Source organism: Stegostoma tigrinum, chromosome 9 (genome assembly GCF_030684315.1).
Source record: "Stegostoma tigrinum isolate sSteTig4 chromosome 9, sSteTig4.hap1, whole genome shotgun sequence".
Taxonomy (NCBI): Eukaryota; Metazoa; Chordata; class Chondrichthyes; order Orectolobiformes; family Stegostomatidae; genus Stegostoma; species Stegostoma tigrinum.
This window is the reverse complement of record NC_081362.1, coordinates 68,038,341-68,063,111: the sequence shown is the minus strand read 5'-3', so window position 1 is coordinate 68,063,111 and position 24,771 is coordinate 68,038,341.

Sequence of the window (24,771 nt, the reverse complement as noted above, 5' to 3'; positions counted from 1 at the left end):
GCCCATCCTCAGTATTTGAGTTACCTGCTTTCCCCGTGATGCTATGAATTGAAAAACCCTCCCATCATATTGACGAAACTCCAGTGACTGACTACGGCCCACCACTGAAATAATGGCAGGACAGCACCAAATGACCTGGCCCACCCCTAGACTGATGTTTCAATGTTTCCCTGACTGACTCACCTGTACTCCTCAAACTGCTTGAAATTGACCTGCAGGGCAGACTCTGGCCAACCCCATTAGTGTAACAGGATGAGCCCCTTGATCTGCTGTCACAGCACCACCTCAACTGACTATGGAACCTTTTCCCCCCATTATGGCATGTTCACCTTTTGAATTTTACACATCGCTATTAGCTTCATGCACCTGCAGTGCCTTTGTCATTGTAAGCTGCTAGCATAGGCTGCAGATGTGACATTGATGTAACAATTTGCCATACAGCTACATCTTCACCCCCTTGACTATAAGATTGACTATTCAGTGCTTCCCACCATCACAAGCAGCCTGCCTCTCCTCTCTGTTAAACAGCTACAATGCAAATACTGGCATCCCATAGCTGAGCATTAATGACTTGTGCACTAAGAAAACAATGTGACTCACATAAAAATTGGTAGCCTGTAACTCACTATTAAGATCAATATATGTTAAGAAAGCAATGTGAAGCAGGCAGAGCCTAACAGCCTCCAAGTAAGTGGGTGACTGGTCAGAAAGCAAGCCAAGAGCCATAGGATGTTTGTCCATGTCAACGGAATAAAATCCTCTGCACATGCATGAGATGTACGTCTCCCTATATATAACATACAGGTTGTAAGTGTCCATCAGCCCTAAAGTATAGTGTTAAAGGCTGAAGTAGTGCCAATGTTGGACCGAAGGCAGTCATGATGATGTGGTCAGCCTGTTGTTTTGTTGATGTGGAGTTGGGGTGGATGAAGGAATGAGGAGGAGGATGGCTTTGGAGCATGCAGGGATATTGTGCTGAAGAAACAGGAGCATGAAGCCTGGGTCAGGCATTCAGCGAGCTGCAGCCAACAAATACCCACATTGATTCACCTGAATTTACATTGTCCAGTTTCTCATTGGAGGAGAGGAGAATTGGAAATAGGAGATACGTAGGGTGACTTGAAGATTTTATGAGCTCATAGAATCCAAACAGTGTAGATGCATTTGGCCCATTGAGTCTGCACCAACACTCCAAAAAGTATCTAAGCCCCAACCCTATACCCATGACCCTTCATTTACCATAGCTAATCCACCTAGCTTGTACAACCCTGGACACTACAGGGCAATATAGCATGGCCTATCCAGCTAATGCATCTTTGTACTCTGGAAGTAAACTAGAGCAGCTGGAGAAAACCCACACAGACATGGGAAGAACATGCAAACTCCTCACAGATGGTCAGGCGGGAATCAAACCCAGATCCCTGATGTTGTGAGGCAGCAGTGCTAGCCACTATACCAAACACTGGGTACGCATTGAAGTAAGATAGTCACCATTCGAAAATAACATTGTAAAGTCACCACTTAAAGCTCTAGGAGAAATCAGGAAAGCCTTTCGCTGATCCATCCTAGGACAAGCCAAACAGAGACACGCACAAGAATTCCTGGAAGCATGGCATTCCAACTGGAACTCCATCAACAAACACATTGATTTGGAGCCAATCTACCATCCTCTGAGAAAAAGAACAGGAAATGACATCACCAATGCAGGAAATGACATCACCAACTCAAGGAAACCTAAACAGATAAATAGAAAACGGGACATAGCACCAGTGCTTCATTGGAGGCCCGCTGATGATGTTACCGAGAATGGTGACGAAACGTCCGAAAACTAACCTCCAGCTCAGTGAGCAAACTCACACCCAGCCTTTCTCTGATGTTTTAATTCTCATCCTATTTTTTCACCTTTTCTTACTATTACTCTTACCACACGGTAAGTGGAACATTTCACCCTTGTGATTGATGAATTGGGGAGGCATTGCGTTTGTTCTGCTCAAGACTCTGCCAAGGGTCGTCAAGAGGAAATTTCAAAATATCAATAAAGAGAACATTCCCAGTGGAGCCAGGAGATACCGAAATGATCCCCCAGCTCCACAATCAGTATGTCCCCTCTTTTGAGCCATTGCCTATCACCCCAGAGGCTACACAAATTCCCGTTCCTGGGTCTTATCTGAAAAATATATTAATTGTTTTATCATGCCTTTCTAATTTTGACACCAGTTATGTAATATTTTAAACTGTGCACAAGCTCTGCATTAGCCACTCTAATAGTTAAAACATTTCGTATTACAACTATTGACTGGCATTGGGTGGTGACGCATGGAGATCTGCCCTGGTCAGTCTGTTGCCAAAAGAACACAATGTTAAATGACATGCAGGTCCAAAAATGCTCTGGAATTTAATCAACTGGAAGCAGACTCACATATGGAGGTTAAAAGGGTGGAGAGCACTATGTTTACATATAATAGTAGCTATTACATTCTGATTCTATTCAGTAGTAATTTTGAGTTATTACTCAGAGCTGAAAACTCAATACTGCAGTATGACTGCCTTGCCAACATACTGTAGTTCCTTGATGGATTCTAGAGCAAAGTGTTGAATCTGAATGATGTAATTACAAGTGGGCAGTGAAAACTGAAACAAAGAAACTGTTATTATTGGCAGCCATGGCTGGTTAAATCAATGACATTCCTGATGACTAACTTTACATGTTTCTCTAATCTCTTCTAATTTTCCCTGATTTTTGTGCGATGGGAAGGTGGAAGCTTTTATGAAAACAAACAGCTTATTTAAAATTTAATTTCAAGCAGCATTTCATCTGCTGGAATTAATCTTTTTAACATGAATTTTTGAAATAAAATGTTGGCAGGGGTTCTTCTCCATTGTGATTTTGGACAAAATTCCATGGGAATATCAAGGAAAAGACATTTATGGTGTCTACACAAATTATGCAAAGAATCCTGTCAAAGTTATGGCAGATGGTGAGGGAACACCAACGCGAATGAAGGGATCAATATTTTACTGAATGGAAAAACATTGTGTCCTAGGACTTAAAAAGGAATTCTCCAGTGATATTTGATCTTGTTACAGTGATCTCTAGTGTTCTGTACTATATTTAATAAAAGCTATTTTAAGACCAGGAATTAATATCACAGCGCTAATGATCATACATTTACATGGAGACTGATATTCAACCCTAGCAGCTAGTATATGGAAAGGATTGTCACTTTACTAAGTATGACACCTTTCCAAGAAGAAAATTGACTAACTTAAATGGCACATAAAAATCAACACCTTTTTATTTGACTGTTGAGATGACATTAATATTATATTACATTAATTGCTTACTTAGAGGAAAGCTAATTCCTGGATACTGGGCATAAAACTCATTAATTTGGTAGAGTTGGAAGATTGGGACAGGCATATTTTATAGAACCACAGGATGTTGCAGCATAGGAAGAGGCCATCCAGTTCATCTGTCTGTGCTATCTGTCCTTGATGGCATCATCTAATTAATCCCATTCTTTTGCTTTTAACTGAAATTGTGCAAATGTTTTCTCTCCAATTATTTCTGCAATTTTTTTTGAAAGCTACCACTGAATCTTCTACAACCCTCTCAAATTGTGCTTTCTAATCATCATAACTTACTGCCTAAAATGTATTTTCCTTATCTGATATTTGCTTCTTTTGCCAATCAACATGATTGTGCCACTGACCCTTCCATTGGAAACAATTTCCTTGCATTTGCTCTACAAAATAAAGCCATCATGATTCTAAACATTCCCCCTTCAGTGTCTCCACTCCAGAGAAAATAAGCCCATTTATTCAAGTGTCCTTAATGAATATAAAATGTGAGGCTGGATGAGCACAGCAGGCCAAGCAGCATCTCAGGAGCACAAAAGCTGACGTTTCGGGCCTAGACCCTTCATCAGAGCTCTGACCCTCTGATGAAGGGTCTAGGCCCGAAACGTCAGCTTTTGTGCTCCTGAGATGCTGCTTGGCCTGCTGTGTTCATCCAGCCTCACATTTTATTATCTTGGAATTCTCCAGCATCTGCAGTTCCCATTATCTCTCTCTCCTTAATGAATAGCTGTTTTTCATTTCTAGTACCAGTTGTATATACCCCAGATTGCAGTATTTTTATATATCTTGGAGTAATGCAGAGATGACACTCTTTTTAAGTGCGCAGCAGGCTTCTCTACAAAAGTTTTTAAATTTCCCTGCAATCACCCATGCTTTAGCTTAACTTCTAATGGTTTCAGCGATGACTTCATTTTGCTGTGAGTCTACATCCAGGCTTAATCAATCATGCACAGGGAAAGTGATTCAAATTCAAACAATTGAATATTACAGTTCCAGTTGAGTAAATTTGTTCTGCAGCCTGTGCAAGGCTTTACATTCTTCTGAAATTTCATCAGTTTCATTTTTCTTGCAAGGGTATCCTATTTGGTAAAGTTGATAAAGTTGATATGGTTTTCTTGTCTTCTGAGTTTTGTGCCTCTGTGACATCTCTTGCATTATCTGCATCACTAAAACATCATGAAATGGCAATTTCATGGGTCTATTTATCACTGATACTCCCTGACCCAACAGCTTTGTGCAATAATTCATTTTATACTGCTGACCTACTGCAAACTGCAATATATGTTTTGTCATTTTCCCCTTCTGTAAGTGGTAAGAAGGACAAATAATTAGGTGAGTTGACCTTGTAGAGATAATCACCTTCTTGCAACCTCAGCAACTTCCTAGCCATGAAGGCCAATTGAACAACTTCTTGGTTTGCCAACAATTATGGATCTTTAGTGGTCAAACATGAGCCATTTAAGGGCCTCTTTACGAGAGATGTAAAATGGAACATCAATTTACTAGCCCCTATTGTTTTACTCTATGGCACTAAGCCAAAATTATCTGCTGAGCCTCAAATTTAGCAACAAAATCAAAGTTGTTAAATATCTGTACACTCCATGACGTTAGTTCTCAATACAAATCAATCTACCGCCTTTTTAAAGATAACAATTGATGCTGGATTGGCTACTTTCTGAGGGAGCTTATCCACAGTAACTTGATCTCAAATGTTTTAGTAAAAGTTTCAGGAAAACCTACAGACAAGATCAGTTGTTGAGATTAAAGCCTCAATATTTTCTGCATCCTTTAGTCAAGGCAGAAAAGAATTAATTTGGCCTTATGCAAAATTGTTATGGAATTAATTACTTAGGCAGGCAGCTATTCTAAATTGTGTTCATCAGCAGCATTGGAAAGTGAGCAATTTAAGTTCTGGTTGTCTTCTTTCTATCAACAAGCTTTCAGTTTGCCATCAAATAGTTCATGTACAGTTCAGGTCTTACAAACACCTTTAATTTCTCTGGTGATTGAACATCTTAGCAGATACCAAACCTCAGTGTTATGATTTGTCATAATTTGTCAATGACATAGTTGGAGTTAATTATGTTGCATTTGATCCCTATTTTGCAAGTCACTGTTATCAATATTTATATACTATTGACAAATCCTCTCAGCAAGTTGTTTCGTCCAGAGGCGTTAAACCATGCAAATAAAACAAAGAGCTGTGGATGCTGGAGATTTGAAACAAAAACAGAAATTTCTGGCAGATCTTAGGTCTGGCAGCATCTGTGGGGAGAAAGCAGAGTTAACATTATCACGTCCGGTGACTCTTCATCAAAACAATTCTGATGAAGGGTCACCAGATGTGAAGTGTTAACTCTACTTTCTGCCCAGATGCTGCCAGACCTACTTAGTTTCACCAGCAATTCCTGCTTTTATCTGAGTAAAACATGGCCTGGGTTAAGAATTCTCACCATTGCCTGCTTACAAGGAGGAATTGTCCATTGACAAAGTAACAGAGCCAAGTGTGGATTCTTAAAAGGCTGGGAAAGGCTGATATGACATAAAGAAAGACAGACCAATGACAGATGGTAATTTCATATCAGTTCTAAAAAAAAATTAAGAACAAAATGTTCTCTATGAGGTTCCTTCAGGGACAGCGTGATCATTTAAGGAACAAGTAACGGCCGTTAGCTACATACTAATATCAGTGAATACAACATGAGCCCTGGGGTAATATTACATTGATGAATAATGAATGACTGATTAATAACACACTGATTACATAATATATGAGTGACAAAGTTATCATAGCATTACAACTGGTTAGATTCAAAAGCTGTTAAATGTAATTACACAAGGAGGCCTTCTCTCCAATCCATAGTTTTCCTACTTATAGTTGGACTAAATAAATTTAAAGACAGGGAGCATCTACTTATTGTGCTATTGAATAGATTCCAGACTGGAAAAGCAAAATCTCTTTAAGATGTGGGATCCTGCCCTGTGATATTCTGATATAAAGACAATGTACTTGCTTTATCCTTCAGTCAGGCCTACAATGTAATGGAGCCAGTGTACTATTTTCAGTCAGGTGTATGATGCAATACAGAGTAACATAAGCGCAGAACCCAGACAGTATTTGTGTTTCATATTTAAATAATGTGGAAAGTTAGCGTTGTTAATAAACATAAAGATTTTTATTTCAATAAAAACCCAGCCTTTGTTACCTGAGTTATCAAATAGGTCAACAGTTATACAGTATGATACTGTCAGTGCTGTGTGAGCCAAGAAACCAAGACCCTACTTTATATCAATGCACATCACCATGCAGAGATGCAGGAGCTCCACATGGTCATATGGCTGTAACTTTGTCAATAGGGTAAAAGGTGGTGTGACAAGGACTTTGAATTGCTGTGAAATACAATGTCCTACACAGTCAGGATTAGTTTTTGGACAACCAATATCCACCTTGCAGTCTCGCAGTACAAATCTACTAAAGAGATTAGGCTAGGACTTGACAAATTCTATGGCCCAGGATCCCCACCAGTAGTGAGGACTTTTAATATTGCCCTTTTAACTGTTGCCGTATATATTTCATTACTGTAGCGTTGGTAAGTTTCAATGCTTTTTTCCGATTGCTCTTGCTGAAGAATTTGTATTGAACAGAGAGGATAATACCCATGCTTATTGTGTCTTGACAAGTGAAAAATAGTTCAATGATAAAATTATCTTTATGCTATTGTTATCCACTGTACAAAAAAATGAAGATGCTTGCCACTTTTCCTTATAATTTTAACAGTGTAATTACATAAAACCTGGTATAATGCATGTTGTTGTAGTATTCTGATCTCACCAATTATATTTTGATGACCAATTATAGCCTCAAGAAGTTTGACATTTTGACCTAACATTTAAGTTCCTTATGTAATTAGCAGTTCAGTGTATTATGGATGTACATTGCCAAATAAATCATTGTTTTGAAGAGACAAAAAATACAAGCAACAAATCATGACACATCATCCTGACTTGAAAATAAATCAGAGATAGCAAGAACTGGAGTCAGAGATAACGCAGTGGAGAGAACACAGCAGACCAGGCAGCATCAGTGGTGCAGGAAAGTTGACATTTCAGGTTGGAACCCTTCTTCAGAAATGGGGAGGGGGAATGGAGCTCAGAAATAAATAGAGAAAGGAGGGGTGGGGCTGAGGAAGGTAGTTGGGATGGTGATAGGTGAGTGCAGGTAGGGTATTGGTCAGTGAGGTGGGGGGTGCGGATAGATTGGAGAGAAGATGGACAGATTGTGTCAGGCCAAGGAGGTGGGGATGACAGGGAGAGTTGGGCATGGGATGAGGCCAGGGGTAAGGAGATTAGAAAACTGGTGAAATCCATGTTTAGGCCATTAGGCTATAGGCTCCCGAGGCAGGATATGAAGTGCTGCCCCTCCAGTTTGCGGTTGGTGTCATTGCAACATTGGAGGAGGCCCAGGATGAACATGAAAATAAACCTGTGGTCTTTCAGTGTTACTGTGTCAAAATTCTGGAAATCCCTCCCTAAATGCACTGTTGGTCTACTGAGAGCATATGGGCTGCATTGGTTCAAGAAGGCAGCTCATCGCCACATCTCAAAGGAAGTTGGAATGAGCAATAAATGCTGCCTTGTCAGCAATGGCCACATCCCTTGGAAACTATGAGTAAAAAAATTTAAAATTCAACCATAATTTTATTAAATATGGATCAGGATCGAGGAAGCATGTCTCCTAAGCCTGCTTCTATTTATTATGTCAATATTCTGCCTACATGGATGAACAAATATGTAACAATAGTCAAAGCCATTGATTTATGATTTGCAGTAAATTGGGGGAAATCATAACTTGAACATGAAAATATTGTGAATATGCTTGAAATGCTTTGAAATAAAATTGCAAAATGTCAATTTCACATAACACCAATTAATTTCACGAGAGTCATAGATAATGTGAATAGCATGTGTCTTTTCCCTTTGATGGGGTTTTCAAGACGAGGGGGCATATTTTTAAGGTGCGAAGAGAAAGATTTAGAAAGGACATGTGCGGCAACTTTTTTATATAATATGGTTCATGTGTGGAGTTCACTTCCAGTGGATGTGGGTGCAGTCACAACATTTAAAAGACTTGATAAGTACATGAATAAGAAATATTTGGAGAGAAAGGGGCCACGTGTTGGCAGGAGGGACCAGTTTGGTTCAGGATTATGGTCAGTATAGACTGTTTGGACTGAAGGGTCTGTTTCCCTGCTTCATGACTCTACGAATCTATGAGTAACATGATCATTGTCTAAATCTGAACTGGCTGAAATTAGGTCAAAACAGAGATCCCTATAAATTTAAATGTTACAATTTTATTTTGCAATTCCCAATGATTCAATAACTTTTCCTACCTGTAATGATTATGCTTCTATGTGAAGGAAAAACCTATGCTAAAACATGGATACTTTGAGCAAAAGATGGAAAATTACCTAAAACTTTCTGACTGTGCATATGTCAAAAGTATTATGTAGTGTAATGTATGACATGCTATAAACCAAGGATGAGTGCCTGTATTACAAAATCAATACCTTCAAGAAGCCACAAATGGGAGAATCAGAGACTGCAAGAACTACAGATGCTGGAGTCAGAGACTCAGTGTGGAGCTGGAGGAACACAGCATAGGCCAGGCAACATCAGAGTAGCGGGAAGGTGGGCATTTCAGGTCGAGACCATTCTTGAGAAAGGTTCCGACCTGAAACGCCAACCATCTTGCTCCTCAGATGCTGTTTTGTTCATCCACAAATGGGAGAGTGGCTCATTTGTTCCCTTTTTTCAAATCATTATAAAACTACTTCAACAGGAACTATATAGGAGTTTCTTTGTCAAATACAAGCCTCTGATTTAAAACTTTTCTCTCTCTCTCTTTTGCTCATGATATATTTTCTGTGGCAGTGTAATCTCAAAGTTCTCTAACAGTCTGGAGGATTCCAGCATTTAAATCCACTGGCATCCTAGTGATGGTAATGGAGAAGGTTAATTGAATGATGGGTCTCCAAGAAAGAATTTGACAGCTTGCTTGTGAAAAGAGCTGAACACTGGGTCAAACTGCTACCTGGCAGGAGAATGATAAAGTATTCTGTTTGAAGAAGTAGCTGCACTTTATGATCTACTTTTATGTGATTTATACTTTTAATTATAATAATGAAGTAATGGATTGTCACAATGTTTGTACCTATCATTTGTTCTATTGACTATTAAATTGTTCAGCTAGGCAGCTTCTGATTTAACACTAAGTGACACAGATAAATAATACAGGAAGGAGCCTGCGAGGTGAACTCTTAATGCTGAGCGACTAAGTTCCTACAGTCAAACCACATTCATGACTTGCACTCGTGATGTAGTCTGGAAAAGGAATCCAATTCTCAGGCCACACAGTTTCAGTTGCCTTTCAGACTGCTTGTCTTCCTTCCTGACAGCCTAATGGAGTACTTTCCTGACAGCTCTCTCTAGATATTTTTGTTTGCCACTACATAGGCGAGAGTGACACAGACCAGCAATTCCTCTATGACAGCAGCCAGTGCTACTCCAAAAGCATTGAACAAGATATAGGAATATTATTGCACTTGATGGTACAGAGCAGACCAAAGACAATAAGTCCAGCCATCCTGAATTTCAGCAGAAAGAGAACTTTGCAAAAAATTGTGTGTGTTGTCAATGAGAAAGCATCAACGTCATCAAAGTTTTTAAATTGTTAATAGGAAATAAAAATCAATCCTGCAAAACATACACCATGGTGATGACTTGTAATATAAATAGCTATAATATGAGAGATGATGGTGCAGTGGTGCTGTCCTTAGGTTAGTGACCCGGGGGGTTCGAGCTAATTCCCCACAAATGTGAGTTCCTGAAGTTGAGAAAGACCAGGACTACGGGTCACAGCCTGGGAAAAAGAGGTCAGCCATTCAGGACTGAGATGAGGAAGAATTTCTTCACTCAGAAAATTGTGAACCTATGCAATTCCCTCCCACAGCAAGTACTGGGACCAGTACGTTAGATATATTCAACAGGGAGCTGAACATGGCCCTTGTGGCTGATTGGATCAAAGGGTATGGAGAGAAAGTGGATGTGGGTTTCTGAATTTGCATGATCAGCCATGATCATATTGAATTGTGGTGCAGGCTCGAAGGGCCGAATGGCCTACTCCTGCACCTGTTTTCTATGTTTCTATGTTTCAGTTGCAGATTTGTTAATGGAATTTAAATCCTATCAGCTACTATAGTAAGGTTATTATAGCATAGAGGAGATGGTTTAAATGTAAGGTAGATGTGAATAAATTTCTGATAAGCAAAGAGTTGAAAAGTTATTTGGTTTTGATAGGAATATGAAGTAATCAGATCAAACATGATTAAATTGAATGGACGAGCAGGCTCAAGGAACCAAAAGGTTTATTTATGCACCTAATTCTTATGTTTGTGTGTATTGTCAATTATTATAACAACTCATTCAGTTCACTCACGTATTTTGGAGAAGGAAGTCTGCCATTTATACCCAGTTTGACCTTCATGTGATTCAAGACTTATAACTGATTGAGATAACAAGGCATGGAGCTGGTTGAACACAGCAGGCCAAGCAGCATCAGAGAAGCAGGAAAGCTGATGTTTCGGGCCTAGACCCTTCTTCAAAAATGGGGGAGGGTAAGGGGGTTCTGAAATAAATAGAAAGAAAGGGGGAGGAGGATGGAAGGTGGATAAGGGAGTAGATGGGTGGAGAGGAGACAAACAGGTCAAGGAGGTGGGGATGGAACCGTTAAAGGTGAGTCTAGGTGGGGAATTAGGATGGGGGTTGGTCAGTCAAGGGCAGACGGACAGGTCAAGGAGGCAGGGACGAGCTTAGCTGGTTTTGGGATGAGGACACGGGTGGGGAGATTTGAAGCTTGTGAAGTCCACATTGAGACCATTGGGCTGCAGGGTTCCCAAGCAAACTATGAGGTGCTGTTCCTCCAACCTTCAGGTGGCATCATTGTGGCACTGGAGGAGGCCCAGGATGGACATGTCGTCCAAGGAGTGGGAGGGGAAGTTGAAGTGGTTCACGACTGGATGATGCAGTCTTTTGTTACGAACCAAATGTAGGTGTTCCACAAAGCAGTCTCCAAGCCTCCGTTTGGTTTCCCTGATATAGAGGAGGCCACATCAGGAACAGCGGAAGCAGTATACCACATTAGCAGATGTGCTGGTAAACATCTGTTTAATGTGGAAGGTTTTCTTGGGGCCTGGGATGTGGGTGAGGGGGGAGCTCTAGGGGCAGGTATGACACGTCCTGCATTTGCAGGGAAAGTGCCATGGTTGGTGGGGCTAGTGGGGAGTGTGGAGCGGACAAGGGAGTCATGGAGAGAGCAGTCCCTCCAGATGGCAGATAAGGATGGGGAGGAAAAATGTTTTTGGTGGTGGGATCAGGTTGCAGGTGGCGGAAGTGGCAGAGGATGGTTCGTGGGGGGGTTCGTGAAGAAGAGGGGGGATTCTGTTTTTGTTGTTATTGCGGGGAGGGGGTGTGAGGGATGAGTTGTGGGAAATGCAAAAGATGTGTTCGGGGGCGTTTTTGGCTACAGTGGAGGGGAAGTTGCAGTCCTTGAAAAACGAGGACATCTGGGATGTCCAGGAGTGGAATGCCTCATCTTGGAAGGAGATGCGGCAGAGGTAAAGGAATTGGGAACAAGGAATGACATTTCTACTGGAAGATGGTTGAGAGGAGGTGTATTCTAGGTAGCTGTGGGAGTCAGTAGGCTTGAAATAGATTTCGATTTCCAGGTGATTGCTAGAGATGGAAACAGAGAGGTCCAGGAAGGAGAGAGAGGTATCGGAGATGGTCCAGGTGAACTTAAAGTTGGGGTGGAAGGTGTTAGTGAAGTGGATGCAGTATTTGTTCGGGACCTGGGTTATGAGCTTCCCTCACCAGATGCAACATCAAGATGCCTCCAATCAGCACCTTGCTGCCTTCCACCAGGGAAAGCTCACCCCAGAGGTGAGAATCAGGCAAAGTTTTATCACTCCTTTTCTGTTGTTTGATTAACAACATTCCAGAAAAATCTGATGTAGCACTAGTGCCAAAGTCCCAACATAAGGACAGATTTCCCTGTTAATGGAGCATTTCACCTTGACAGCTGTTGTAGTTTGATCATAGGACTCAGAACTAAATCATTAATCATCAGACATTCAACATTTCATACAACGAGCAGGGACTTTTCATCCCCAAAGACTTGTTTAGTCATAACATCAAATGTGTTACAGCCAAGGATAATTGGAATTTTTAAAAATTTCATCTGTATTTTTCTGGGAGCATAAAAATCTTCATAGATTCAGCATAAGATACATACACATTCCTGATATTACCCTTCTCTTCATCAGTCTTGCTGTAATCGTGAGCTGTATTCTCCCTGCCCCCACAAAATAAGTGGGCAACGGCAGTGATAATGGGAACTGCAGATGCTGGAGAATCCAAGATAATAAAATGTGAGGCTGGATGAACACAGCAGGCCCAGCAGCATCTCAGGAGCACAAAAGCTGACGTTTCGGGCCTAGACCCTGGCCTTAAGTGGGCAATGGCATGTCGCTTTGGAAAAAAATGGTGAGTTCAGAATTCTATTTATTTCTGCGTTCCCTTCCCCCTCCCCCATTTCTGAAGAAGGGTCCTGGCCAGAAACGTTAACTTTCCCCCTCCTTTCATGCTGCCTGGCCTTCTGTGTTCCTCCAGCTCCACGCTGTGTTATCTCTGGCTCCAGCATCTGCATCTCTTAATATCACTGATCAAGAAAAGGACGTCTGATTCTGAAACCAGATTTTGAACAGCATGATGAGAATCTCACCAGTGAGTAGTGAGGGCCTATTTTCATGCATTTACATCTCATTAGTATCTAATCAGGCCTCACTGATATGCACGTTCCTATTCTCCCAAATGGCAGCAATTCCTCACACAGAGGTCTAAGTGGGTACCTGACAGCTTCAGCTTGCTGCTTGCACCTCCAAGCATTCATCTTGGACAGCAGTTCCCAACATTGGGAGGCATGGTGGCACAGTGGTTAGCACTGCTGCCTCTTAGCATCTGGGACCTGGGTTTGATTCCACCCTCAGATGACTGATTGTGTGGATTAGATTAGATTCCCAACAGTGTGGAAACAGACCCTTCAACTCAACAAGTCCACACCGCCGCTTGTAGCATCCCACCCAGACCCATCCCCCTATAGCCCACACACCCCTGAACACTACGGGCAATTTATCGTGGCCAATCCACCTAGCCTGCACATCTTTGGACTGTGGGCAGAAACCGTAGCACCCGGAGGAAACCCACGCAGACATGGGGAGAATGTGCAAACTCCACACAGACAGTTGCCCAAGGCTGGAATCGAACCTGGGTCCCTAGCGCTGTGAGGCTGCAGTTCTAACTACTGAGCCACCGTGCCGCCCTAAGGTCGAGTTTGTACTTTATCCCCATGTCTGTATGGGTTTCCTCTGGATGTTTTGGTTTTGTCCTACAGTCCAGAGATGTGCAGATTAGGGGGACTGGCCATGACAAATGTAGGGTTACAGGGATAGATAGAGGGTAGGTTTGGGTGGGATGCTGTTCGGAGGGTCAGTGCTGACTCGATGGGCTGAATAACCTGCTTCCACACTGTAGGGATTCTATGATCTCAAGGCACACTTCATGGGCAGCAGCAATCTGCACACGAGCCGGTTTTGGATGTAGACCAGCCTTACTTCATCATCTCCATCTCCAACCTGATTATAAAACTGCTCTGCATTTCAATGCCACATTTTGGAGCATACAAACACCTCTCAGAGTAACGCTGCTGTACCATTACACATTACTCATGGGCAAAATCAGCCATCTTGTGGACTGGACCAGGTTGCTCCTCAGAGCTCCTTACCTGAGTGCTCCCTCACTTTGCTATATGCATGAATCTTCATGGCACCTCTGCCTTGCCTTGCCTTTTTGTGTTTTGCTGCCTCATTCAAAACTTATAAACTCACAGCACTTCTGTCTCATCTTGCCATTTAGTACAGACATAAAGCCAGATAGTTTGTCACGGTTGTCAGCAGTCATCAGTCAAGGAGTGAAAAAGCTGCTGTATGGCACTATACTGTGTTAATGTTACATCTACATTATATTACACAGGGAAGACGTTTAATATGCTTCAACTATTTAGCCATGTCTCAAAGTCTAAAGGGAGATGTCCTCGGTCAGGTCAAGTCAATTTCTCAGTCAGGGTCAGGTCACAGTCAAAAAAGGGCCACATCCAAATTCTTCCAGTGGCTTACACACAGTCAGTTGGTCATTTGAGGTGGTCAGGATTAGGGGTTCCACAGCGCTGGATAATGGGCCACACTCAGTCTTATAGACACAGTACAAGCAATCCTGGGATTTGTGATAAGTCAGTTCGGGGCTGCACAGAGGTCAGTCAGGTGTCCAGTCACTCTTCAGTCAGGAATGTCCATTCAAGTCAGTCAGGGGCTTGGGCTACAATCAATCATAGAGTCAGCTCAATAAAAATTGGAGGAAGCGGGAAATGGTTATCAGGGAACATTGTGTGGTAAGGAATTCGGGGACATTAATAATGAGCTTTGGAGGCAACATGCTGAGATGCTGAGGGGGACCTGAATTGTGAAGTGGAGGCAATGCAATATTTAAATGCATGAGACAACAGTGCATGGGAGGATGTGTGTTCCTGCTGCAGGGGGCCATCAACAGTCATTACCATCCTGGCTTCAACATAGAGTCAGTGCAAAACAATGATTGGCAAGGTTAAAGGATAGGACTGGCATTCAGAGGTAATGTTGGGGATGAAGATGTATATCACTAAGTGGGCACGAACATGGGGAAGCTCAAAACTGATGGAGTCAAGAAAGTACAAGGAGGAAAGGAAGCTTTAAGGAGGCCAGTTGACTACAAGGCTAAGTATTCAACTCACTCTACAAACTGTGATGCGCACTGCCTTCCATTGTCAAACAAATGATAAATATGCAATGGAAATGGAAAATGTATGTGACCATACCTTGGGTAGGCAGAGGAAGTGAGCTTCTTTTCTGCCTGAGTATGTGGAATCTACCTGTGAGCAGTGTTCACTTTAATTTTCTTCTGGCTGCATGGGGCTCAGGTCTATGCACACCCCAGTGATGCCCAGAATCAACAGTCAGTTCTGGGATTGGCATGCTAACACTAATGCCATGCATTAAACATTGAAGTGGCTGCTCATGCATGCAGTATTCAGCATAGAGAGAACAGTGCTTGTGAGTGATGTCAGGCCTTTCAGGGGAACTTGTACTAATCGACAGTTTACACACAAGGGGTTAAAGGCATCTATGATCATAGCACCCTGTGCAAAAAGTGCATACTTTTTTCTTTTCTTCATTTTTGATTGTGGACTGAAATTGAAAAAAATGACAATTTTAAAAACAAGGAATTGGGAATTGAATTACTGCACTTTTGAAAACAAATTATTGGAACTCATTGTGAGTTATGTTTACACTGATGCTTTGCCAGTGGTATAGGAGGGGGAGGGGAAATAAGACAGCACAACACCAGGGTACGTTAGTAATGTGGGATTCACTAGTAACAGCTTGCTGATTAGTTTGTGCAAATATGGCCAATTGTGGATGTCAGAATTTATCAGCCTAACAACAGATCTCTGATTGGCTCCTAGGCAAACATCAAGTTTGGGTGTTTGCGGAGAAAATCTCTAAACTGTTAGAGGGCAGTTCCTGTGGGCTGAATCTTACGTCTTCTTCAGTTAAATGCAATCCACATCAAGTTTGCTGCAGTAATTAGCAGTGGAAGGCCAAGTGAGTTTTTTTTGCCTTATCTTACCAAACTTGCTGCATTAATTGGTGTTTCAGCCTTTGTAGTGAGTATCATATCTGTTTCTATCCCCCTCTTTACCACATACCATTCCCGGGGCAACCTGACACTCACTGCAGATCCCAAAATTAAACAGTAAGCCCAACACTGGAGTCATATTTAAAAGTGCATTGTGCTCCTAGACAAGCATTATCAGTCCGGAGCTGACCCTCACACAGTTCCTGACATTTGACCAACACGTGGCAGTCAGGGGGAGTTTGGCAGCTCAGTTTGCAGGAAGGATCCTGGTGCTCTTGCTTGATGGGATAGTGCACAGGCAGGAATTCCTCTTCCCTGGGACCAGCAGCGAAGGTAATGACACCAGACCTGGACTGAGGTTGCCAACTAGATTAGAGCAATTTCAGCTGTCTGGAGGAATTTCAAGCACGGTAGGAAAAAAGTCAATGACCTTCTCCAGTCCTCCAGCATAAGTATCACAGCATAGCATCAGCTGTGATAAAAGGCTGAATAAGCTCAGGTTGTTTTCTTTGGCAAAGAGACGCTTGAGGGGGGATCCTGACAGAAAAGTATCAGAAATGGGGCATGGGTAAGGTGAAGAGAAAGCAGCTGCTCTCCTTAGTCAAAGGGTCAATAAGAAAGGGCATAATTTTAAGTTGAAAGGCTAGAGGTTTAGAGGGGATTTGAGAAAGTTTTTTCCACCCAGAGGGTGTTAGCAATCTGGAAAGCACTGCCTGGGAAGATTATTGAGAGAGGAAGCTTTGTAATCTTTAATAAGTAATTTGATGAACATTAGAAATGTCACAAGTTTTAAGACTATGGGCCTAGTGCTGGAAGGTAGGACTAGTATAGGGTGTAGCTTTGATGGTACTGACTTGATGGGCTGATGGGCTTCATCTATATTCTATGATTCTAAGTGGCACCATTTTCTCTGTGATACCTCACACACACTGTATCTCTGCTACTGTACCCACTGCCATGCAGGCTCGTGTTCCACAACTCTGGCTATTGCATGCAACATCTGCCCCACTCACTCTCGCTCACCCCAACCCATGACACCACAAACTGCATGGCTTATACCAATGTCACTCAGCCCCCTATAAGATTCCACCCATTAACCTTTGTGGCAACCCCAGGGGTAGTAGGACTCAGGAATTAGAGCACTTTCCTGGCAGGGTCATAATACCTGCATGCAAAATGCATTCAGGGCCCAACCGTGTAGGATGCAACCTTGACTGGTCAGTCCCCAGAATCAAATGCAGCTTTTTTCCTTTTTTTCTGCTTTTCCTGTTTCTGAATAAAAGTGAACATTTTCAGCCATTTGATGATGTTCCGTCATGTGTTTCTCTTACATTGGGTATTAAAGAAATAATTTGTATTATTAATATTCATGGCTGGGCTCACAAGTCATTCCAGAAAAATCTGGCAATAATGGTCAAGGGCTCTATTAGGAGCAGTCCATAGGGTACTGAATAAAGTGGGAAACCCAAGTATGAATATGGGCTGTGTTATTCTGTGGCACTGAGAAGATGATGGCAGTGAAAGCAGGCAATTCTAATATTTGGGTGGATATAATACAGTATAAGAATGCATAGGAGGGGAAATTTTCACATTCCTATCACCCTGGCTTCAATTGGCTCACGAGAAAGTGGATAACAATATGGCTGAGGGAAGAAAATAGAGATATTTACAGTCAAATAAATCAGATGGACAAGGACATGGGAAGCCTGAAAGCTGTTGAGACTGACAGAGATAGCAACACAAAACAGAAGTTGGGCAGGAAGGGAGTAATCTTAACAGTTAGGGTCTCTAACTCACTCAAGAGCAAGAATTGGGTCACATGTCATTTACAATCAAACTTTGACTGCTCAAAAGGAATAAAAATGGCAGCCAACGCATTTTTAATTGGCGGGATAAGTCTGTATTTTTGTTCTCCGGGGTGAACATGTTTGCAACGAGAGGTGACATAGCTTCTGCCACATACATCTGAACAAGGTGAAATAACTCAGAGGGCCATGTAGAAGTATTATATTACCTTCTTCCTGAAATGCTTCCACGCAAAAATGAATCACGACCTAAGATGGACCCTCAATTGTGTTTGTAATGATTGCTCAGAAATCACAGAACAGGAATGCTATTCTGGTTCTGACATTTACCAAATAGTATCAGAACACCCATCCTGAAAAGATAAGTGCATGATTTCCAGGCTTGATTGTCTTCTGCCTTAAAAAGATTCAACGACTCTGATTCCATGAGTGTTCAAGGAAAAGACCAACAAAGACTAAGACACTGGAGTTCAAAATTTCAAAGATATGCCCCTTCAAAGGCGCTTCTGCAATATGCCAGTTCCTAGTGGTGTATCTTTTCATGGATTTAATTGGCAGCTAGCGCTTGTTTCAATGCATTGGATGCTTGTTGATGGCCATCTTCAACAGGAGTGATAGATTTTTCTTCAATGGATTTCTTAAAAGAATGCCTTCTTTGCAAAGTTCAGAATATAAGCTGCAAGGAAATTGAGGAGTCCTGGACATACTTTCAGGTCATCCTTGTCCTACTGTGCTGCTGTGGAATGGATATCCTAAGTCCTTCTGCAATCTGAACAGATACCCATACAAGCAAAAATGGACCCCCAAAAAAGTATGTTGACTGCCTTAATGGAGCACTTTTTGCTGTTGAAACCCAAAACTTTATGCCTGGTAGCGTCCATCAGCAAGTGTAAGTTTCTACCATGATCCTTTTCCATATCTTCCCTACCATTATGCCATCTATGATGTTCATGTAGACTTGAACCCATACTATTGGTCACTTCGTATTCTACTGAAAAACTTCTTGAATGTCCAATAATCCAAAAGGTAAATCAAGGGAGCAATATCTGCCAAACTGTGCTTGAGTGTTATGATATAACTCTTTTGGTAGACACACAGGTCAATATCAATTTCTGGCTTTGAGCTTGTAAAAATATTTTTGCTCCTATGAATGTTGGGTTAAGCTCTTTCAGTGTTGACAGTTTGTAAGAACGTCTCTTCAACACTTTGTTCAGCCTCCTTTCGTCCAAACATAATTGAATTGCACCACCCTTCTTGACTTTGACCATGGTAGTCAAGAAGTCACAGGAACCCACATGTTGTTGCACTCAACAAACATTAATCCTCCCTTCGCGTCATCCATATCTGTCCTCCATCAGTTCTTCCATAATGTCACAGATGCTTCTATCACATTGATAGTGCCTTTTTCGGGGTAATATGCTGCGTCAACATTTCAGAGTTCAATCACGTCACAAAGTTCAGATACAATCTCTGGATATCTGATTGTACTGGTATGCACCTGCTTTAATTGCTGTGGACTTTTGACTGGGGCATTCCCATGGATAGACTCCTTTTAAGATCTTGTTACATATTAATAACCCTGCTATTACAGTTTCTGACACATCCACTCTAGAAAACGGCTGCCCCGATCAGTTTAATGATTGCATAAAAGACAGAAATTGCTGACTCAGCAAGTCTGTCGGCATTTGTGGGAACAAAGCAGAGTTGAGCATTCAAGTCTGGTGACTTTTTCAGAACACAGCTACTGCCAGACTTGCTGAATTTCACAGTAATTTCTATTTTTGTTTCAGATCTCCAGTATCTACAGTTCCTTGTTTTATATCGTTGATTATTTGCATTCTAGGTATAATTACCTAGATTATGTATTGGTGATCTGCTCCAGGTTGTGAGCTTTATATTGGTGGAATGAACCATATCTTTCATGGTTCATATCCTTAAGAGTGTGAGAAGATAGAGTGTGGGCACTCAAACTTATATTAATCTTCACTGGCAGTCAATGTCTCCTAGATTTATTTTTAAAAGAACTCCCATCAGGCAAAGAGCTTATGAAAATACTGGAATAATTATTTGTATGAATTCTTATTGTGAAAGGCTGTAAAATGACAACAGATGTTTCCACTGGAAGATCAACCCCCTAGCAGTTCATGAATTACTTTGTTCTTCCATTTTGGTCTGTCAGCCCTAAAGATGTTAGAGCCCTGAGATGGTGTTCGTGGGTCATCTCCTCAAATCTCATCATCCATGTGTTAATGGTACACCTGTTTCTTGTATCTAATGGAGGCATTGGAATTTCTAAGCTTGCAGATGGAGTACCTGTTTGCTCCATTACCATCGATTGTAACAATTTTTGCAAAGGCCTTTACAGGTGTATTGAAATTGCAAGCCCTAGTGTTGAGCACTCCTGAAACATATCTTCATTGACATTACTGAAATATGGTGATGACTAAGCACCAGCCACCATGCCAAGTTGTGAATTGGTTGTCAGCATGTTTAATTATTCAAATGCTAAATGGATTCAAAATTCCACAAATTCTGGCATTGTTTTTATTTATAACCTTATGGTGTAATTTATAACAATCATCAATTTTTAAATTGAAACAGTGCCAATTGGAAAATAATGCATTTGGCTTAAAGGTATGTCTAGACGTTATTGTACCAAATCATATTTTTGTCGATGTTTAAACAATACAGAGATTTTGTGGATGGTTCTCAACATTGGACGAAAAACTCAAACCTAGCCTATTATAAATGAATGTATCCAACAATTTAAATATTGGATCCTACTCCAACAGGATAATGACACCTGTGTTATAAGGTGCATTTCAACCAGTAAATATTACTAGCTCGGAAATCAACCGTGCTTTGATACAAAGGATGGATCAGTTTATTTTATGTGTTTTATTCATTTTAGTTTATATTGATCTATGATGAAGATAAAAATAAGATATATTCTATGGGAAGGAATTAAAGACAGTCTATACTGATCAACAAGTGTTAGAAAAGCAGTACCCCTAGAGATTTGATCTTAGCAAGGAGATCATGAGTCAGCTGTTCGGAAGGGTGTTCCATGATTTCATTTGCTCTGTACATGATTTATGGATGGCATTCATAAATCTTCTTAATGTAGGTTGTTCCAGAGGTTGATTTTGCTCTCATTAGTCAAAGCAACTTGTCCACCCTACGTTCAAGAAATGATTGATTCACTGATTCCATTCATTTTTCAAGGAATCCCTCAAGCCAATGAGCCTGACAGCAAATTTCTTGTGACGTGCCTTGTTTTCTATGATCCACACAAGAAAGAGCAGATGTCTGAAGATAGAGATGATGTTTGTTAGTCTTAATGTTGCTCATTAACTGTTGGCGGTAGGTGTTTATGCTGACAGAAAATGGCAGTTGCACGCAAATCATTGTCTGGACTTAGGTCAGCATCTGAATCTTTTTTATCATGAATGGTTGAATGTTATTTGAGAAATATGACTTAACAGTTTTTGAGACAACATAGGTATACCTGGAAGCGATGGGTAATAATAGCACTGGTCAACCACTAAATGGTACTGGTGTGCTACCACAATCACACACGCAAATCTAAAGTACAACATTGCAGATGATTAAGGATTTTGGACAGTTTATAATCTTTTAATGCAGCATTGCTATCAACAGATTCAGCTACTTCAAAGATTTTCTATCCAGCACTTCACCTTACAGTCTCCATAAACTTGAGTTCCTTGAAAAACCAGCTGCCAGGACCTTAACACTCAAAGTCTTTACACTCAACTGCTTCAACTCACCAATGAGCCCTCTCCCTCATGTTAGAAGTTTCCTTCTGCCTGCTGAAGGAGCGGGCAGGATTATGACGGGGCAAAGTGATCACCGATTCCTAGGGATGTAAAGACCTCAACCATGTATTAGGTGGTACCTCAGATTTCACCAGGATATGCAATTTGTGGAAAATGAACATCATCCTGCCCCACTGAAGCTGTGCACCAGTTTCTTTTTTCAGCTTCATCACAGAAAGAAAAATTACAATTCTATTCCATGCAGACCTTTGAACAAGATTCTCAAGGAGGCTTAAGCAGTCATTGACTGGCAAGGGGTTTCCTTTTCCTTGCAAGTTCTTTGAAAACTATAAGGGCCACCCTCTGTGAACACAATTTTTAAACAGCACCTAAATCTATTCCACCAGCAATTGAAAGTCCAGCCCATGATGTTCCACAAGGATCATACCAATGCAGTATATGTGCGGTGAAAGCAAGAATGCAGGAGTACATGTGCTTGGAATAGGAAAGAGTGGTGGTATGATGTGCTCTGTGATTGAGGCAAGGGGGTTGTTGAGAATAGTGGGTAGGTGGCGAAACATTTTGTAAAATACTGTTGAGGGAGAGAGACTAATTAGGAGGGATATTCACCCTTTGCTACACTTTTGTGAGGGAATTTGTTCTGACACTGAAGCGAGATCCTTGAACTGAAGCTAAAGAAACAACTCTTCCAGCCTCCTCAGTCCACGCTTGCTTTATCCTGGAGTTGGAGACAGCCTGCAGGTTTTATGGAGGAGTTGCTCTTGCTTTGCCCATCCGTCCCTCAAGTGCAATTTGAAGGGAGCCATGGTCAGCCACCAATTTAGCTTTTACTTGCTGTCAGTAAGCGTTTTCCAATAATTTGCAGCTGTTTGAAAACAACAAATAAAATTAGAAAATGTTCAGAATGCAATGAAAAGTGATTGGGGGAGTTGCTCAGGCAGGAGGGCTAAGATTCCCAATCTTGATGGAGTTCCCAGGGTCAGCCGAGTTTGCAGAATATTTTAAAAAGCCTGCCACTGCTTAAAACATCAGCTTTAAAGCAGTTCAAACTTTTGAAAATTATCTTTAAAGCAAGATGTCTCAAAGATCTGGAGTATGAAATGAACTTCCTGACCCACAGATGAGGTGCAGCATGTGCAATTCATAAAACTTAAGCAAAAAAACCCAGTCTTTCCTTCATTTTCTATAATGGCATCCAGTAATGATCACCACACAGCGTCAATATGGCAGGAGGAGCTAAACGACATCTCTATGAATTCAGCAAATACCCCACCTGTAGTAACACAAAAAGCTGAATAACTCTATGGGTATGGCAAAGAAACGATCTTACTCCCTAAGAATACGTGGCATCCTTACAGCTTCTAATTTTTTGTGTTCCAGTTTTGAAGTTTTTTTGGGCATACTACACTTCCACTAATTTCTTAGTCTGTCATGGATACTCTTTGCTTCTTCCAGATAAACTTTAAACTGCCAGATTTACTTAAATGGCCCTTACGTTGGACACTTGAATTATACTAACTGCATTGCTTTGTCCTGTCCATCTGAATTGCCACCAGTGTTTCAAAAGAGCACAATGTCTAAGTGACTGTGAAATTGCTACTGCATCCTTTTTATTGCACATCAAACATATTTATCTGGCATATTGAGAATATTATTTCTTATTTGTTTGTGTTTCAGGAACTAATCAAAAACTAGATATAGCACAGCCTTCAGAAGAACTGTTAAAAGCCGTTCTTCAATATAATCGTTGATGGCGTGCTTCCCTTTCCAACTTAAACCCCACCCTTAACTTGGAACAGTGTAAATTCAGCACACCATAAGAATTCCCAGGAAGGTCTGTTCAACGTGACAATATTTTAAATTGTCCCAAGACAAAGAAAAAACAATAGACCCTTAGTTTACAGGTCAGACAAGAATAAATATCAGGCTTTTATTTCCAGTGATGAACATAGGAATGGCACAGGAGAAATATGCTCAACAGGAAATTATTTTTATTATACAATTGGAGGCTACAGGGTTCCACTTGCTGGCTCACAGATGTTGTCTTTTCCAGTTGACATTTGCAGCATAGCCATGCAACATTGGGTGGTGCATCAGCAAGGGAGCCAGAGCATTGTAAATGATTGATTTTATAACTTCTGCCAAACTGCTTCTTTTGTTATCTTTGAATGACTATGCCTACATGGAAGGATGGAATGAAGAGCAGCAAGAGAAAAAACAAAATGTCAGGATCCAAATTACATAATCAAAATATCTATTTCCAGACTCAAGTTCTACAATAGCAAAACCATTTATCATCACAATTATAATACAGCAAGTAGGAAACAGAGGTCATCAATACAAAATATTAGATTATTTTCTTTTCCATTTCTCAGTGGGACACTGCATAGATAGAAATATGTTTCTGTTTGCAAAAGTAAAGAAAGGACAGATTACAATCTAATACATTATACCAATAAAAATCAATTTAGCAGGACTGCAGTTTAACAGCTTGAAAGCAATATCATGTCAGGCTACGTTTCTCATATCTATTGAAGAAAATCTCAAATCCTCTTCTCCATTCTCATTGGCATTGACTTTTGTTGGCTATGATTCAACTTATCAGCAGTCATCCTGCAAAAACATTCTCCATTTAGGAGGCAAAACAGTGATTTAATGGATGATCAAACCTTCAACAGTATTACTGTTGTGCCCTCAAGTCATACCCATTAGTGCGTACACTTTTCAACCGGGCTCATTGGATACCACAGGCACCAAGAAGACACCTCTCCTCTCCAGCTCAAACATGCAAGATCAATTGAAGTCTCGTTGTCAATACCCTGGTCAGCATGCACTAACTTGCACCAGAGACCCTCCAAAGCCTGTATGATTCTGGGCAACAAAAAGAATAGCATTTTCCATGAAACTGTCCAGCAACTCCACATTGCAGTGTTTCACATACGACCAAAATGCCCCATTCCAAG